General features: G+C 46.7%; 1 protein-coding gene across 1 annotated transcript in view; it reads right to left on the bottom strand.

Annotated features, from left to right (window-relative positions):
* nf1a (neurofibromin 1a) overlaps window positions 1–20,190 on the bottom strand; it is a 96,415-nt gene that overhangs the window by 32,636 nt on the left and 43,589 nt on the right. The window lies entirely within an intron of this gene.

The following is a 20,190-nucleotide window of genomic DNA, read 5'->3' as shown; positions in this document are numbered from 1 at the left end:
GAGGGTCTTTTCTGCAAATTGCAAACAAAAGTCCTTCAAGAGGGAAAAACACAATCTGGAATCAATGTAGATGCACAGCAAATGTGCAGTAAAAACTGGAAATAGGAAAACCGGAAAATTTCTCTAAAGGGCGTGGAGCGAGACAGGGCTACAGACCTGAGCCACAGAGCCACAGAGCCACATACTATTTAATACCCGGCCCCACTCCACGCACAACTTCTGACATTTACCCACTGGAAGAAGTGCTCTGGCTCCTTCTGAACTTTTATATGTTGTTTGTGAACTCCCTTATTAAGGTCAAATCATAAATATTCGACTAGCTTGAGGTCTGGAGATTGAGATGGTGAGCTCAGATCTTTCACATTGTGTTCTGTTAACCGTTTATTTGTAGATTTGGATGAATCCTCTGGATCACTGCCATGCTGGTATGGCCATTTTCAGCCAAGTTTGAGCTTCTTAGCAGAAAGAACCATGTTTTTAAGCCATAATGTCCTGGCACACATTGAAGGTCAGAACTCCCTCTGTCAAGGGCTCCAGGACCCATAGACGCAAAATATCTAACATTTTTTCTTTTCATATAACCTTTCTTTGTAATGTCATGAATATGACTGAATATTGAGGGAACTGTATAGACCCCAAAAAAGTATTGCACACTGTAAATACACACCAGTGCTGTACCAGAGCTCTTGAATCCTGATGGCCAGAGCATGAGAGAGAGGGAGCGAGACAGAGACATGCTTTACTGGGTGAGACGAGAGGAAGCAAGACAACAATCTGAGATCATGTTTGTCCAGCACTGTAACTGTATGTGTGTGTGTGTGTGTGTGTGTGTGTGTGTGTGTGTGTGCGCATGAAAGAGAGAGAGAGAAAGTATGTTTGTGTGTGCTTGCATGAGAATTTCTGTTTGTGAGAGTTTGTGTGTATGTGCGTATATTTTACATGGATGCACATTCATTTGTGTGTATATGCATGTGTCATTTTGCGTGTCTGTATATGTGTGTAAGTTTGTTGCTTATATAAGTGTGTGTGTGTGTGTGTTCGTGTGTGAGTTTGTGTGTATGTATGTGACTGTCAGTGTGTGTTTCTGTCAATGTGTGAGTATTTCTGAACCACAGAGGAAAAAAGACACGGCGGTAACCGGAAAGCCCACAAAAAAGGGAAACCACAGGAAGCTGCAGCGAAATGTCAGCTGCATCCACTTCATCATTTCAGCCCTACCGTAAATACACACACATATCCACCTCATCATTTCAGCCCTACCGTAAATACACACACACATCCACCTCATCATTTCAGCCCTACCGTAAATACACACACATATCCACCTCATCATTTCAGCCCTACCGTAAATACACACACATATCCACCTCATCATTTCAGCCCTACCGTAAATACACACACATATCCACCTCATCATTTCAGCCCTACCGTAAATACACACACATATCCACCTCATCATTTCAGCCCTATCATAAATGTGCCTGCACACACACATCCACATTCACACCATCTCTGTGTTGGGGGGAAGCCCCACACACTAAACATAGAAACAGCTTTCAATATTCACTCAAACTTCACTCAAAAATGTGTTATATTTGTTATTGTGGAACCAATCCTTATGCAGCTATAATGAAAACAAGCAAGCTGAAACTGTTTCAGGCCATGCTGTGATTCCTGACATTGAGCAGTAATATGAACAGGGATCAGTATCTTTCAGTCATTTCAGTCCACAGAGGTGTTTGAGCCCACAACTTTCCAGCTGGGCTTCAAACATCCAGACAAAGGGGAGATGAAAGACAGCAGCTCCACCTGTCAGTCAGGCCACAGCTTAAGAGGGAACACACTAATTGGCCAATAAGGGCAATGGCCCAGCCTCTCTTCCCACCCACAAGGGAGCAACCCTTTGATTAGTCTTCCTCTGCCTCAGTGAATGATATGGCACAGTGGGGAAGAGGCCCACTCTCTCCTCCATCACACACCACTGAGACAGAAAGCATTACAAACGTTCTCTGGATGTCACCACTCAGGTAGAAGAAAAAACTGGTCACCTTGCAGTTGCAAGGAGAAAGACGTACTGTGTACTTTGTGATGATGAAAAAGTGAATGCAGAACCAATTTTCCTGCAGCCGATATGAAAAATGAAATGTTGCAGTATTGGGTTAAAAATGTTCTTAAGTCTGTATGGTTCTTTTTACTGCTGAGCATTTAGAACTGATGTAAATCAGTCTATGCTGCAAAGCCACTTGTTCTTCTGCAAACAGCCCTGGTGTTACCCAATCGGTGTTACAGGGGTGTCACTATCTACCACAAACAGAGTCAACCACCATTCTCTCCACACCTCTCCACCCCTGTCAGAATACACACACAACTGTCTGAAGGCAAGTCGTCATTTACTTTCAAACAATGTACAAATGCTTTGAAACTTTGAACAGCTTCATAGTAGATTTCCCCCCCAAAAGCAAAAAATGTATCTTAAGTGCCACAAAGGGAATGAGCACCCCAGTTTGGGAACCCAGACGCACTCCAGAAAAAGTACAGCGGTGTTTTTCCCCATAAGTCTCTGCCAGATCAAATCTCCTTCCAGTTTACTCTAGCATCCCTCTACCCTGCTGTGATCTCCATTCACTTCCCACATTTACATTTATTCATCTAGCAGATGGCCTTATCCAAAGCAACTTCAAAGAACTGCATTCAATAGGGCTAGGCAATTAGCTGAATCATTAGTGCCACCCTTGAGATGTAGTACCATTATGGGAAATATTGTCACAATGGTAGCACTGTGCCAGGGCACACAACCTTAAACCATTACTGCCAATTTACATTACATTATTGTCATATAGCACAAACTCTTATCCAGAGCAACTTACTTAAGTCACAAATTTACATATTATCCATTTGTGCAGCTGGATATTTACTGAGGCAATTTTGGGGTAATTACCTTGTTCAAGGGTATAAGCAGCAGTACCCCGGTGAATTGTGCCGAACAGTGCCTAGGGAATCAACCTGGCATTCTTTTGGTTGCAAGTCCTGCTCCTTGCCACTACGCCAAATAAACTTCCAGCCACAAAGTTTGTATTGCCATAGTGCCAGCACTGCACATTCAGCACTGAGCTTAAGCCACTGAAAAAGCCTGAAGTGCCACCACACTTTTATTTTTATTCTTAGATCCTAGTCTTGAACAGCTCCTAGTTTTTATCAGTGTTAGAAGGGGGAGGGGTCAGAGTTCAGAAAGCCAAAGTGTAGTCTGGTGGGTTCTGAGTCTGCGATGGAAAATAGACAGTGATCCCGCTGTTCTGACAGCTGTGGGGAGCACATTCCACCCCCAGGGGGCAAAAGGGTGAGTGTGAATGATGAGAGAGGGTGAATGATGAGCGCCCCTTCCAGGACAGGACTGTGAGGCAACAAGAAGGTGGCTTAGTGAAATGGTCTGGCAGGAGAGTAGGGTGTGATGAGAGATTGTAAGTATGGAGGTGGAGTTTCTGTTACTGCTCAGTGAGCTAGAACCAGAGTTTTGTATTTTACTCGAGACAAAACAAGTAGCCAATGAAAAGATGTCTCTCAATCTATAGATGCTCTCTGTCCCCTTATCTCCAGGACACCACAGCCGTCGCCCTCCTCCCCATGGATGACCGACTCCCTCTGCTCCGATAGAGCTGCGCTGCGGGCCACCGAGAGGAAGTGGAGGAAATCCAGATGCGACCATTAATAATTACATTTGTAGTATGTTACATTGTCGCTTGAAATTATTGCGAGTTTAGAAATGTCCAGATCTCCTTGTGGTATTTTCCAGTTAGACGCCACTTGCATTCTCACGAGTGAAAAGTATTGATGAGCTCACGAAAAGCATTCGCGAGTTGAAGTGTTTTCAGGTGTTTTCTTTTCAATGTCTTACCTTTCGGTGGTAAGGGCACATAATGTGGCACAGAGGAGGAGAAGGCGAACATAGCTATTGTACTTTTGGGTAGCCGATAAAAAAATCACACACAGCCATCCAAATGGTGCTACCGGTACACATAATTTATTATTAATTATACATTTATTATAACAGGAAGGTAAGTTTTCGTTGTTCGCTATGTAAGGTCACCAGTTCACCTATCTCACTATACCTATCACTATTACTTAGCTACAGCTTAGCTAGCTACTTACCAGATGATAAACTACTAATCAACGTTATTAATCATCATAAGAGACAAGTTTTGGCAGTATAGCTATAGCTAACTATCTCTTTAAAGATCATTGGACTCAAAATAGCATGTATTTGGACGTATCCACTATGTCAATGAAACAGTGGAAAGCAATTTACAGGCATGCAGAAAAGAGTACGAGGTAGATGTTTGTATTCTTCTGTTTTTATGCCAGTCGCATGATAGAAAGATAAAAACATCATCAACACGCCCACTCACTCTGTCACTCTCACTGACCTGCTGTATTCACACATGGGCTCACTCTGACATGAGACGGTCTTTGTACTAGGAAGCTGGCAGAACGAAGTCCGTCATATATCCAGTCCGACTGATTCGGACATTCGCATTCTCACATACAGCTCCTCCGGGTAAGGGCCGGATATGTTCTGGCTTTCAGTGCATATCTGAAAGGGGCTAATGATTCTGAAGTTCTTCTACTCATCATAACACACCAAGCTACAACCCGCCCTGTTGACCCCATTCCTTCTACCCTTCTCCAATCTGTATCTGGTGGATCTCTCCTCCATCATCAACTCATCTCAACTCATCTGGCCTTGTTCCCACAGATCTTAAAAATGCTCTGGTTACCCTCCTGCTAAAAAAACCTACCTCTGACCCATCTGACATGAACAATTACCGTCCAGTATCCCTCCTGCCATTTGTATCCAAATCCCTTGAACATGCTGTACTTAACCAGCTGTCTCCCTTTCTCCACAAGCACAACCTCCTGGATCCCCACCAGTCTGGGTTCAGACCCGGACACTCGATTGAAACAGGACTCCTGGCGGTGACAGAGGCCCTCCACATGGCTAGAGCCTCGGACCTGTCCTCGGTCCTAATCCTCCTCGACCTCTCCACTGGGTTTGATACAGTCAATCGCCACGCTCTCGGAGACTGGCATCTCTGGGACCACCCTCTCTTGGTTCAGGTCCTACCTGACCAATAGATCTTTCCCAGATCTATTGGAAAGGCTCCACCTCACCCCCCACTCCCCTCACTACAGGTGTCCCCCAGGGCTCTGCATTGGGACCCCTCCTCTTCTCTATGAACTCGCTTGGGTCTGTTATTAACTCACATGGTTTCTCCTACCACTGCTATGCTGATGACATTCAACTAATCTTCTCTTTTCCTCCATCCACCCCCCAGGTCAACGAAAAGATCTCTGCATGCCTGGCTGGCATCTTCAGATGGATGGCCTCCAACCACCTAAAGCTTAACCTGGACAAGACCAATTTACTGTTCATCCCAGCCAAGCTCTCTCCTCTTCAAGAGCTCGCAGTTACTGTTGATGGCACCACAGTAACTTCCACTACATCGGTGAAGAGCCTGGGCGTCACCCTCGACAACAGGCTGGACTTCAAGGATTACATCTCACAGACAACACGCTCCTGTCAATTCCTTCTCTTCAACATCAGGAGGATTTTTTTGACCACCTACTCCACCCAGCTGCTTGTCCAGGCCACTCTGCTCTCCCACCTGGACTATTGTAATACCCTCCTTACAGGCCTCCCAGCCTGCACCATTCAGCCACTGCAGCTCATCCAAAACGTAGCTGCTAGGCTGATCTACAACCTCCCAAAGTTCTCCCGCATCACCCCTCTACTGAGATCCCTCCACCGGCTCACGGTCGCAGCCAGGATCCGCTTCAAAACCTTGACCCTCACCTTTTCTGCTGCAAGAAAGACCACCCCGACCTACCTCCAGGACCTCATCCTACCCTACGCACCCGCTTCACTACTTTGCTTTACTACATCCGGATGCCTCGCTCCTCCCAACAACAGAACGAAAGGCCACGCTCCTCTCAATGCTGTTTTTCCATCATCACCCCCCAGTGGTGGAATGAACTCCCTGCCCCCCTAGAACAACTCCTCTCCAACCCTTCAGATGTGGGCTGAAGATACACCTCTTCAGACTCCACCTGGACTGACACCCTTGCCATTTTGACACTGTAAACCCTAGATTCTTGGCTCGTACTTGTAGCACTATCTCCTACATTGTATTTGTAGCACGTTTTTGGCCTAGGTAGGATAGCAGCACTCTATTGTCTCAGTGATTGTATTTGGTATATGTAACCTTATGTAACCTTAGATCGGATATGTAACCTTAGATCGAATTAGTTCGGTCTCGCTACACTGACCTTGTGCTCAGCTTCAGCACTATCTCCATTGTTTGACCTGTACACATCTTGCCCTTGTGCCTGTTGTTTGCCCACTACTTTTGTATGTCGCTTTGGATAAAAGCGTCTGCTAAACGAATGAATGTAAATGTAAATGTAAGACTTGATATAAATATTTCCTCAGTTTGTAGATCAGACTACCAGCTACATTCCAGGTTAGCTGGTGGGTTCTGATGGCACTTGCAAGGAAGCCAGCTGGAAGGGAGTTAGAGCAGTCCAGTCTGGAGAGTAAAAGGGCTTGAACAAAGAGTTGTGGACCAAGAGTTGGTTGGAAAAAATCTCCGGATTTTATAGATGTTATAGAGCATGAACTGGCAGCTGTATATCACTACTGCCAGGTCATGGGAGAAGGGGAGATCTTGTGCAGTGGTAATGAAGCTGGCATGCAGAGATGTTCAGTTTTGGAGGGACTGAGTTTGAGATGTTTGCTGATCATCCATCCAAATACATCACTGAGACAAGCCTTAAGGCATGAGGTAATACTCTTGTCACAGGGTGAAAATGACAGCTGTGTGTCATCTGCATTGCAGTGTTAGGAGAAGCCATGGGAGGAAATATCTGATCTCAGATGAGAAGAGGAGAGGACTGATGGATTCTTGTGGAACTTCCATGGTGAGGCAGTGAGGCTTTGTTTCCACGGGTCGAGATGTTGCAGCAACACACAGCCATACAGCACCCTAACAGACTGCGCATCTGGTGTTACTATGCTGACTCCCACACAGCTAACAGTGCTGACTGGTATCGCAGTATCGACGCTACTGTAGCTCATATCAAATTTATTGCTGTCTGTACAGTGGTGCAGACAGTAGCTCACTTTTGACCGGTGCTGCCTGTGATGTAGTAAACATCAGTCCATAGCTGAGCTGTACCATGTGCTCTACGTCTGCTTATTCTCACACTAGTCACAAAGGAGCAGCACACCCATTTCTGCACAGAAGCAGTGACAAGGTATTACCAATCTTTTCAAGATGGCAACGATGACATGGTTTCTCTCCCTGTCACCTACCCCAGAAAGGCCTTCCCTTCTCATTCTCAGCTTGGCTTTGGACATCTTTAAGAGAGCACTTAGAAATGCTTATGAAATAAAGTACAGTATGTGTGCATAAGTCAGAGGGAAGGAGACTGTACACTCCACCCTCTGAGATGCACAAAATCCTGCCACAAGCTGAGGGACACAGTGACTAATGACATGATGTCTGACTAATTTAACATTAACAAAAACTGTTCCTCATTAGTTAAGCTGTTTTATTGATTGTTATTTCCTGGTTTGTTTTAGTGATTTAAATAAATTGCTATAAAATGTGCAATTTTTTTAACTGAAATGTAAATCAAGCCAATAAAGAAAGTGAAAGAGATATGCGTGCAGGGTTTCTGCAGGTTTCAACAAGTTAAATTTAAAATGCTTCTAAGACCATTATGAATGCAATTTAAGACCTATTTCACATCCATACTGGCAAAAAAGTTCAAAGGATATGAAGGAAAACTGGAGTCCCAGAATTACTTGCAAAGTAAATGAATTTATTCACATTCAACATGAACATTCAACTGACCATGACTACAGAGAACTGTGTGTACGCAAGAGTAGTGTGTGTGTGTGTATGTGTGTGTGCGTGTGTGTGTGTGCACGCAAGAACTAGGATTAATCTGAGCTCTTCTCCCTTGGCCACAATCTCCTCCTCAATGTTCTCGAGTTCAGCTAGCTTTTCCTTGCAGCCCCTCCTCAGAGCATTTGACTTTGTTAGTGCAGAGTGGGTCGCGCTGGGGCCGGACTTTGGTGATGCTCCCGATGTGAATACAGAACAATACTGGGTGACAGCAGGCATTTGCTGGTGGGGTTTTACGCCGGCTTTATGTATGACTCTAATGCAACTTTTCTTGCACAAGGTGCAGCGGGCTTCAAATTCGTTATTTTCAACAGGCTTCAACCAAGCACTAAATAAGCTGTTCTCGAGCCAGATCTTGTTGAACTTGCACTTACCCATATTAGATGAAAGTAACGTTAACAGAAACAATTTTAACTTATTACTTCTAGAAGTAGGTATTTTTTTTTGATGAGAGGAGATGCCATGTTAGCCTACACACCACATCGCAACACACTAGCTGGGTGCGCTCCGATAAATTCTGACTGGGCTGCACAGTTTGCATTAGTGGTTACTGGTTCCATGTTGGTTTTGTTGTGTAGTTTTGTTACAGCATGATCAACACAAATTTTTCCCAAGAACACATTTAAAAGCAAGACTGAAGTTAATGCAACATTATAAAAGTAACATTAGTTTCATAATCCAATCAATTTTTAAGACCTGTCAAAATCTTAAGACATTTTAAGGCCTAAAATTCAGATTATTGGATTTTAGACTTTTTAATACTTTTTAAGGACCCGCGGAAATCATGTGTGTGTGTATCCTGGCTGTATCTGTGCCACACAGAGAAATGCTGTAGACACAGCTAACCCCCATTAGTAATCATGGATGACAACCCTCAGGCTGGCTGAGGCCCAAAAGAACGGCCCCTTCTCAGGGAGAGGTGGAAACACCGTCATAAAACCTTAATGAAAAGACTCCAGATCCCTGGTTTCCTTTTGTTTATGAGCCTTTCAAGAGCAACTCTTTTTTGTCCTTACTCTAAAGGGAACTGCTTTTGCCCATGGTTTTGATGTTCAGTTTCAGAGGGGAACAGGGCCGACCACGCGTCAGCCCATGCCAAACTTCCGTATTATAAATAACGTAGTCTTTAGAGTCCTCCTCTGTCAGAGCCCTAGCTGTCTCGGTTCAGCACAAAGCCCAGACAAATTACCGAGGAACAGAGGAAGCTGCTGTTGCGCCCGCGGCTGCTGTTTGCAGCAGTCACGGCCTCTTAACTCTGAGTGAATTCTGACCCGCCGCGGTCGTAAATATCACGGTCCAAAGCCCCAAACAAGCAGAGGAGGCCACAGTGAAAGAAATATGGTCAAAGTCCGAAGCTAACTAGCCAGAACTATGACACTGCCCTCTCTTATTATTTTTTTTTTGCTGTTCCAAAATCGAGTGGCCATCAAATTTGCATCACATGCTAGAGGAGCGGATTTGGCAAAGGGGCCTGGCCATGTCTGCAAATCAGACGAGTGGCGGATCACAGGGGAGCCCCTCGCAAATGTGGAAGGGAGCATTCAGAAAAGAAGCACATGATATGAACCCCCCGTCACGTTGTGATAATGGCGTATCATGCTGAGTAATCACAATGCTGCGACTGACATCTTACCGAGAAACACGCCTGCCGCTGCTGGCAGATATGGAGGTGGTGAAGGCATCTGATATTATATCACACTGTATACAGACAGCTGCTGCAGAAGATTGGATCACATTATAGTGTAGCAAAACACCAAACTTCAACATGAATATTGCTTTTGTTTCTAGTATAGCGGATTTAATTGCCAGCTAACATATATTGTGTGCTACCACTGTTCATTTTATTCCACTCTACTTGAATCAATTCAATGAGAACAACATACAGTCCATTAATTAATATGGAACAGCAAATCAATGCCATGTCAGGCGGTTAGGTTACACTGTTGGGACTCACATGAATTCCCTAATTGCAGTGCCAAAAAAATCTACTCTACGCTACTCTGCTGATAATTCTCTTTATTGTTAAAGTCAGTTGGTTGAGTTAGAGCAGGATGGCCTGAGTTTTAAAAAGCCACATGCACTCTGCAAGACCACTTAACTTCTTAATCAATTATTCTGCACAGGGACTTTCAAAATGCAGTCAGTGTAAAATCACAGTTTGCAAACTTCTTCAGAATACTTCATTCAGCCAGACAGCCAGTACATTACATTACATTCATTTAGCAGACACTCTCAACCAAAGCAACATCCAGCACAACAGAACATTAATTTATCCATTCAAGTTGAGTGAGCAACAGTGTGAGGGGGGCAGGGATTGAGGTGGAACCGAGATGTAGTCTGAAGAGGTGAGTCTTCAGTCTGCATCGGACATGAATCACATTTTTAACCATGCCTCAATGATCTTCGCTACAGTCCTGAGCCTCATTCATTACCATTTTAATCCATGCTGTTACCTAGACCTAGACCTAGACCAGTACATAGTACAGGCCTACTATATACTGTATATAGTATGGTGTTCGCACAACGTCCAAATCACATAACGTCCTATTTCACAGAACGTATCGTGGACGTTAAGGGATGCATGGTTGTATTGTTATTTGTTAATAAAAACATTTTCCAAAAACTTTGGTGTGTTTTACACATGTTTGTAATCCCAAGGGGTTTGGATGAACGAGGTCCTATCTATGCACTTTTTGTGACATAATAACAGCTTGTGACAATTTTTCTTATCATGGATAAATTACAGACCTACATAAATTCTCATAATAGTAGGCTCCAAAACAGAGACAACGCCTGACAAAGCGCTGTGAAACAGAAGCACAGAAGTGCAGAAACAGCATCTTAGTTCCAACAAATTTAAGATTTGAGATTTATAAGAGCTATATTTATTTATAATTTCTTTATTGTCATTTCTCAGGACTCGCATACATTGAAATGAAATTTGTCCTCTGCATTTAACCCATCCTATACACTCATCGCTGTCTCTGCTGACTGAGCTGAGATTTAAAAATGGTCTCACGCCCCACTGGAAGCAGAGAGAAGCATGGCATCGCTGCAGCTAGCATCCTTCCAGGGTGACAAACTTAGCTAGGGGTCAGTCGAAACAGTTAGACCCTCCGTTCAAGTCCCAAAACACAAGCTTGGCGATCGCCGGCTACTTTCCCATCACCATGACATTCACTGCTGTGAGTGAGAGGGATGTCAGGAGCCTAAGATGAGGTGGTATATATTTCCACATTTTAACAGTGCAATTAAAAAAATATAGTACAAGAATGTGCTGACAAAATGATTTAGCAAAAAAAAAAAAAAAAAACAAACAAACAAATATCCGAATCCCAAAATTGAAAACCGAATACCTATCCAACCAACGAATATCCGAATAGTCGAATATTCGGGTCCAGCCCTACTGCTAATATTTTGTCATTAACAGCTGTGACCAAAAAACACTGAACTGTATTTGATGGACAGAATCTGCACAAGATCAAACATGAGACTGGTGCACAGGTCCACACTCCGCCCACCAGGGGTATGCGACATACCCGGTAACAAACCCACCTGAGCTGACAGTGTGCAGCATCCAGAATGTCTAACCACACATTTAAATATCTCAAATCTAAATCAGGGCATTCAGAAACAGTCTGATCTTCCGTTCACCCCTGGTTATTTCACAGTTCATTCTGGGGGATTCTTTGCATTTAACCACTGAAGTGGAAAGTAAAGCAGGCTGTGTAAAACCAAACTGGTCGCCCTTAAGGTAAGACGTTACTGACATGGCTAAGCAGTCATACACATGGCTAAAGAGAATGAAAGGGATGTTCGCACCACCTACAGGCCAGAGGGGTGTGATGCAGAAGGAGTGAGATGTGGCTGTGCACACTGGGTCATGAGGCAGGATCTCCTCTACAGAGGCAGAATGATGTGTGTCCTCACCTAAAAGAACGACCCCATGTCTAAATATGTCAGGTGTGTGTGGCTCAAACTGTACGTGTGCGAGTGTGTGTGCGTGTCTGCACATGCATTTGAAAGAGACAGAGATGAAGGAAAAGACAGTGTGTACCGTGTGTGTGTGTGTGTGTGTGTGTGTGTGTGTGTAAGATGGTGCGACAGAGACTGAGAATGCAAACAAGCATGTGTGTCTGTGAATTACAATGTACAAGTGTATATAACACAGGTGTGTGTGTGCATATGTAAGAGAGAGAAAGTGGGAGAGAGAAAAGAGAGAGGAGAGGGAGAGAAAGAGAGAGAATGAGAGATGGCTGGGTCGAGTGTGTGGATTCACCATTATAAAAGATTGGAGAGTCAGCAGCCCCCCTTCCCCCCACCCCCCTGCCTCTCCGGCAGTGGAAAGGGGGCCGTGTCAGTGCTGCACTTCTCTCCTCCCTCCCTCCCCTCCCCTAGCAGTGCGAATTGGGAGCCTGCAGCGGTAGCAGCGTACCTCGCGTTATTGGGGACAACACAGCTCAGCCATGCCAGGGGGACGGGGCACGCAGCCCACAGACCCCTTCCGCTAAACCCCCCCGGAGACGGGACGCCCGGCCGGGGCCCAAGTGAGAGGAGGAGGGGGGGAGAAAGACACGCAACACAGCAGGACGAAAGGAAGGATTAAAAAGAGGGAGAAACCAAACCCACAAAGCTCCCGCTGCATCTCCAGAGAGAGAGATCGAGGAAGAGACAGGAGGAGAGGAACAGAGGAAGAGACAGAGGAAGACAGAAAGAGAGAGAGCAAGGGAGAGAGGGAGGGAAATGACTGCAAAGCGATGAGGAGAATGAGGTGAGTGATTAAGGACACGGGAAGGAAAAAAAGCTGTGAGAGCTGTGCTAATACGGAGAAACACAAACACCTAAGGAAACACACACACATAAACATGCATGGAAACACACGCACACAAAAAGGCACACACAAGCACAGATCCCCGTTCACGCAGTACAGATGTGTGTCTGAACCTCTGCCACATTGGCTAAGGGAGATGCAGGGGCAGTCTTGAGATCCTGCTTCACGCTGGGATAGCCACATTCCCCCCACTCACACACACACACACACACACACACACACACACACACACACACACCGGGGATCAATCCCTTTATTTACCTAGTCATTTCCTCCTCGTTCTTCTGGAGGGAGTGAGGCGCCACGCGATTTCTGCTGCCCATCGGTAAATGGACGCACTAATTGACACAAATGAGAGCTGAGAGAGCTCTCTGACAGTCCCCGCTTCCGCATCAAAAGAGGATGACCTCAAACTCATCTACAGCACACTTTATGACACCAAAACACCAACACACTATTCATATCAGTGCAACATCCCCCACCGAGTATACCAGATACATGTCATATGCACGTGCATGAAACTTAGTACAAACAAACATACATCTCTGGGCTAATGAATAATAAATAAATAATGCCATTATTCTGCATGGTGCATACTCCAACATGCATGACAATGCAATGTCATTAATTTGCACAGTGCATTCTCCTATATGCATTAAAATTGAATATCATTATTCTGCACTGTGTATGCTCCTATATGCATGAAAACTGAATGTCATTATTCTGCATAACGCATACTCCTATATGCATGACGATGCAATGTCATTATTCTGCATAGTGCATGCTCCTATATGCATGACAATGCAATGTCATTATTCTGCATAGTGCATGCTCCTATATGCATGACAATGCAGTGCCATTATTGTGCACAGTGCATGCTCCTATTGACATGACGATGCAATGTCATTATTCTGCATGGCACACACTCCTCTATGTCCATGAGCTCCTTCTGGCAATGACCCCAAATGACTGCCTGGGAGACCCGGGGGTGGCAGCAGGTATGCCCCACATGCCCACTGCGGTACCCCGCACAGAAGGGCTCCCTGGCATGGCCACAGCACCCACATTAGCCCGTACTCCTTGCCCCACGGCCACATGGGTCCCACCACGTCCCAGCGGGGTTCCGATACAACCACCAAACCCGCTCCATAACCAAGGTATCAGAGACCGTCTCTACTTTTGACTGATGCTGGCATTTCAAGAGAGCGGGCAAAGCAACAATCACAGAAATAAGTTTAAATGTAACATTGTAACATTACAGGTGTAATTAGCTTTTTGCACACAGTATCATTCAGTTATGCACCTGGGTATTTTACTGAAGCAGTTCAGGTTAAGAACTGTGCATATACTGAAATAGCAGTGCTCCATAAGGGAATCAAAGCTACACTGCACTGCCCAAACAACTGACACAACACGCATTACAAACAACAGGACCATCATAAGGACAACCACAGGGACGATTACTGGATATTATCACTCCCATCAGGACAGACTCTGATGGTCCTCAAAAAGCTTGCTTCTGGTCAGTTTGAAGGTTAATATGTTACATCATTCAAACCCTGGAGCGCACTCCCGTGTGGAGCCCGGCGTCGTGACCCGGCTAGTCTGCACAGGAACCAGAGAGTGTCTGAACTCGTACAGGGCCAGACAAGCATGTGACACATCGGAAACCTGTCGTAAACCCTGTTGATACCAGGCAACTTCCTGTTGGGCAGGCCGTGCATTCTCCAGAGAGGGAGCAGAGCAGAGCTAAGCAAACTGGCCAGTCAGTTACATAACACCCTGTCACAGCAGACTCCCTTAGCCAGAGCAACTTAACTTCTTTATTATACATTTATACAACTCAACATTTACTGAAGCAGCTAAGGTTAAGTGCCTTACCTAAGGGTACATCAACAACACCCCATCTAGGAATCAAATTGGCAACCTTTGAGTTATGAGCCCTGCTGCTTACCACTACACCGTAGTGCTGCTCCTTACTACACCACACTGCTACTCCTTACCACTACACCACACTGCTACTCCTTACACTACACCACACTGCTGCCCTGCTCCTTTCTCCTCCACCACACTGGTGTTCCTTAGTGCTACATAAACAGAAGTATGTAGAAGAAAAGACGCAATAAAGACACAGCTGTAAAAACAGATGGTATTTCAAATCTAAGCTGCGAACAAGAACATCCGGCTGCTAAAGAGATAAAGAATGGCACTTTGAAAGTGACTGCCGGTTAACCTGCGGATGTGCATATATGGATGTTTTGGCTTCAAGCTGACCTCACTGGCTAGCTGACTTTACCATGAGTGCTGAAAGGAGTTTCTGCTCATCTCGTCCAGCTCTAGCCAGATTTGTGGTCTTTGCGTGGAACGATCCAGCAAAATTCAGCTGCGTATTTCAGCTGCCCTAGACCTGCACCCACCCGTGGTTTCTGTCCTGACACAGATGCAGGACAGAAAAGAACACCCAGACACATTACCACTATAGCAGCCAGCTCAGCCATGCTGTGCTCACTAAATACAAACTGATACAGAGATCAGAAAAAGGGGGGGGGGGGGGGTTCTTTTCAAGCTCTTTTCTCCCAGGATGCACAACTTGCATGAGTTTCTGTGAATAAAGTTGTCCCTCTTCAACAGGGTGTTCGGTGGGAACAAACGAGGGGCTGTCACCACATATGGGACATAATTAGACTCTGCTGCCAGTTTGAGTGGGAAGCTCAAAATGAGCCCAGAGCAGCTGCTACGCTTGTTTTCCCAAATGTCCCTCAGCCCACCTGTCCTTGTTCTTGTCCCCCCCTTTCTCCTCAGGAGAGCCCAGACGATGCCCCCCCGCGCCCAGCTGGCCTGCGCCCTGCTGCTGCCGCCCCTGCTCTTCGGGGGGGGAGTCCTCGCGATCTGCCCGCCTATGTGCTCGTGCGCCCGCGGGCACCGGGCAGTGGACTGCTCCGCCCGTGGGCTCTCCCTCCTGCCCAAAGGCCTACAGCACAACATCGGCTCCCTCAACCTGTCCCACAACCGGCTACAGGACCTGGACGGGCTTCTCGGCCACTTCGGCCACCTGCGCACGCTGGATGTGTCCCACAACCGGCTGTCCCAGCTGCCGGCTGACCTGCCGCGCGCCCTGTGGGACGTCCGCGCCGCCGGCAACCGCCTGCGGCAGCTGGAGAAGAACCACACGGCCTACCAGTGGAACCTGCGCACGCTGGACCTGTCGGCCAATGAGCTGGAGCGCGTGGTGTTCATCAACAACACACTGCCCGCGCTGCGCTCGCTTAACCTCAGCCACAATCGCTTCTGGACCGTGCCCACCAACATGCCGCACAACCTGGACACGGTGGACCTCTCGCATAACTTCCTGGTACAGATCCTGCCGGGCTCCCTGGACCGGCTGCCACGGCTGGCCCGCTTCTACTTGCATGGAAACCGCTTCGCCACAGTGGGGGGACGGGCCTTCAGCCGGCTCCAGGGGCTCCGCCTGCTCACGCTTTACGGCAACCCGTGGGCGTGCGAGGACGAGGAGAGGATCGCCGCCCTGCTGGCGTGGGCCCGGAGCACCCCGGCACGTGTGGAGGGCTGCCCCTGCCACACCCGGCCCATCTGTGGGGAGGTGTGGCCCACTCCCATGGGCCCGCCCTCGTACGACGCAGATGCCCGTGACGCTCGCGAGGTCAGCCGGCCGCCCATGCAAGCCGTCACCTCAGCGTACCCCTCAGAGTTGGGCCGCGGCACCTCGGACGAGCCCCAGACTACCCTTCCCTCGACTCCCGCCCCACGCACCCCCTCCCCCCCGGCAAGCACGACGGAGCGGCCACGGAGGTCCGGCAAGCCTGGCGGCAGGGCAGGGGTGGGGACAGGTGTGGGTGTGGGCGGGGCGCACAGTGTGACTGCAGGGCTCGCTGCCCTGACGCCCGTGGCACTCGCCCTGAACCTCCTGCTGACGTTCACTGGGCTTGTGCCTATCTGAACACATCTGAGAGCCTGGAACCTGAACCACAACATGACCAAGGAGCGCTGAACCCACAATGGTCCTGTGTCTGTTTTTAATACTGTTCGACTGTTACTGCTTTTAATATGTATGTATCTCTGACTGCTTCCAACACACTGACCTCCCACTAGAAAATGTAGTTGGGAGTATTGTATGGCTGAATTCATATCTATATACAATATCAATATATAAGGGAATGCAACTATTTAACAGCACTGTCTGAGTTGGAGAGGAATGCTCCACTCTCTGTATTCTGCTTGTCCACTGGAGGATAATGCTGTATTTTATGGTTTATAAATATAAAAAAAGATAAAAACCATTCTGTGATGTGAGTGTGATTTTGGTGTGTGTGTCTGTGTGTGTGACAGGAGCAGGAGGTGAGCTTGCTTCACGCTTCTGTCGTGAGTGGAAACTGGATGCTCGTTGGGTAAGAGTACAACTGCTAACAGGAGCTAACGACCGAGGAGTCACGGAGAGAGGGGGAAAGACAGGCAGAGAGAGGAGGAGAGGAACAGGATCGAACCAAACGCCCCAGTGGTGAGCGATATCTTTCAATCAGGAAATAAATTTATTATGATGATATGACCAAGTGTGCTCAGCGAATAATAAGCTTAGCCGACTGTGGTGATGAAGCCACCACAATGATAATAACAATTAAAAAAATCAACGTCATTTTTCAAGCACCTACTCTTGAAGTCTTCAGCTGAGTAAGGACAGATCAGCACAAGTGGTAGGAAGACACTGACCTTGGATGTGACCAAAAGGATGGAACAATGTAACGCATTTTTAGTGTGTGGTGTCTCCGTGTTAAAACTGGAACCTTCTCATTGGTCTGGTCCTAGTGTTTGTCCCCATGTGGGATGGACATTAAAAGCTAAGGACATTAACAGTCAGGCTGCGGCTTTGAGGGGTAGTGGCAACCCACTACAACACAAACAGCCTCTTTCTGCTGGGACGTTCTGTGTGCCAACCCTTCTACAGCGCAGCAACACTGTACTACCACCGGATGGCGCTGTGCACACAACAAAGCCCGACTCTCAGCTAAGACTTTCCTGTCACCTCCTCCAAAGGCAAAGGTAATGAAGGACACATATCAATGCGTGACAAAAGGGAACAACCTGAAATAACTCTACTCGAAGCAGAATGGGAGAGTGACACACAATGAACTCGGTTCCCTCATGCGCAAAGACACACACACGCACGCACAGGCATGCACGCACGCCCTCACCTTCTCTCACTGTGAGCGCAGCCAGTGGCCTCTACCCACAGACTTGCTCACTGGGCAGCACAACGCAGATCAAAAACAGGTGACTCTGCGCTTCTGCCAGCAACTCCATCCCACGCTTGGCCAAAAAAGGGTGCAAAGCTGGGGCCGAACAAGCCCCACCGCTCAGCTGATAAGGAAGTCCTCTCTCTCCTGATGATGTCATAAATACATGGCAATAAAGGGCCAGCCCACGGCAGCAGGGGACTCAGTCAGAGCTGGGACAGCACACTGGTCTGATCTGACTCTCAGGGACACACGCACGCGAAAACACACACAGGTGAGTCACACCCGAGTCCTCTCTGCGAGGCTAACCTTTCCTGCCCAAATTACTTTCACTCTCTAAGATAATCACGGGGTCTAGAAGCCAATCTGATCAATATGAGCTGCCACAGGTCTGGATACTGTGTTGTAGAAAGAGAGAGAGCGAAATCAATATAGCTTTTGAATAACAGGTGTTTTGTACTGTTAATGCGGTGATGCCATCGTAGGCTGATGGAGCCCTGGCTTGTGTGCATGTGTGTGCTTTCAGCAGGTCACACAACACAATCAAGATGCTGTTTAAGGCGGTCACAGTCCTAGTGCTTGCGGCTACGTTGTTGGCCACCATCGTTACCTCCCAGGGAAGTACAACGGCCACAAGCGCGACAGGGAGCCAGACCATGCAGGCCAGGACCACGGGCGTCAGCGCTACGACTGGGAATACCACGTCTGGCTCCACCGCTCACACCACGGCCGCTTCAGTCAGGTGCACCCCAGGCTTCGCCGCCATGGCCCTAGCCCTTAGCTCCGCCCTGCTGAATCTCTTCTGAATGCTCACGCTGGCTGGAGCCACCCTGCCACCCCATCTCCTGTGCCGTCATTGGACTCCCCCAAATCTTCCCTCCACATTCCCCCAGTTTTTCTTATTCCTTTCAGAAGGGGTCTTCTTCAGGGGTTAGATTACACCAATCCCTCCAGGGTGACGCTGTCACTAGAAGATACTCAAATGTCAAATTTTGGACCAGAAACCAAAGGGAAGTGAAGCTTGAAAACACACATTGGACTTGCTGATCTTCCTCTCGCTTTCATTTCACTCCAGATGCTGGCTTCTAACAGGGAGTGGTTCTGCAAAAATCTCGTATCATATTTACTCCTGACTGGCACATGAAATTAATATTTTTTTCTTCTAAAACAACAGTATGGATGATGTGTGAACACTCCATGTTGAGCTACAAACCTTTGCAGACTTATGTGACAGAAGCGCCATGTCTTATAATCCTCTATGCTGTTTGTGTTAAAGCTGTCAGTACTGTGGTGGTCAAATAACCAACAAATAACCACCAAAAAGTGGTGTGGTGTTGCAGACCAAGCAAGGTGTGGTACCCGTCCATTTTAAAGATACATTCAGGTGAACTGAGAGAATGGTGTTAAACGCAACCACATTGATTTTTAAAATACAAACATTCTCTGATCTTTGTACCAATAACATCTGCGAATACACTGATGTAGCTGATTAGAGTTCTTTAAAAGGCCACGTTAGAATGTGTAATTAAGACTCAGGTCACCAATTTGTAAAGTCTAAGTACAAGATTTAAAAAAGACTTAAAAAAAACAACTATGTTAATTACATTATAATATACAATGTTCTTGCCTTATTTGAATGTATTTTAGTATACTTTCCATCTTGTACCGAATGTATTTAAATTCGTCAATAAACACTGACTACAGGAAGGCTCCACTGGCTCCTTTTCGTTACTGTGTGGGGTCAGAGTCGGCCTATGTGTCTCAATGGAAAATCTGGAAACCAAATGCACTTGAAACAATGATAGAACAGGGCTTATGATGTCATGGAGAGAAAAAGAAAGGAAAAACACTCATATCTCTGACCCTCTGGCACAAGACAGACCTTTGCATCAAATTCCACTAAATGTGCAAGATGAGAATGATGCTTATATTTCACTCATTTGAGATGTTTTTGTGCCGTTTGGCAGGTGGCTATTAATGGCCAATGCACTGCCTGAGTTTTCGGGAACTGGGTGTAGGCTTGCTGAAGCTCCCTGCCGATTAATCTGCATCTCATGACGACATCTGCATGATAAAAGCTTCCTTGTTCTTTGTCAGAGCACACACAGACAAACGCTTCATCTCACCAAACATTTAGTGGAAACGC

Source organism: Megalops cyprinoides, chromosome 9 (genome assembly GCF_013368585.1).
Source record: "Megalops cyprinoides isolate fMegCyp1 chromosome 9, fMegCyp1.pri, whole genome shotgun sequence".
NCBI classification, from domain to species: Eukaryota; Metazoa; Chordata; class Actinopteri; order Elopiformes; family Megalopidae; genus Megalops; species Megalops cyprinoides.
This window is presented reverse-complemented; position numbering and strand designations above follow the sequence as displayed.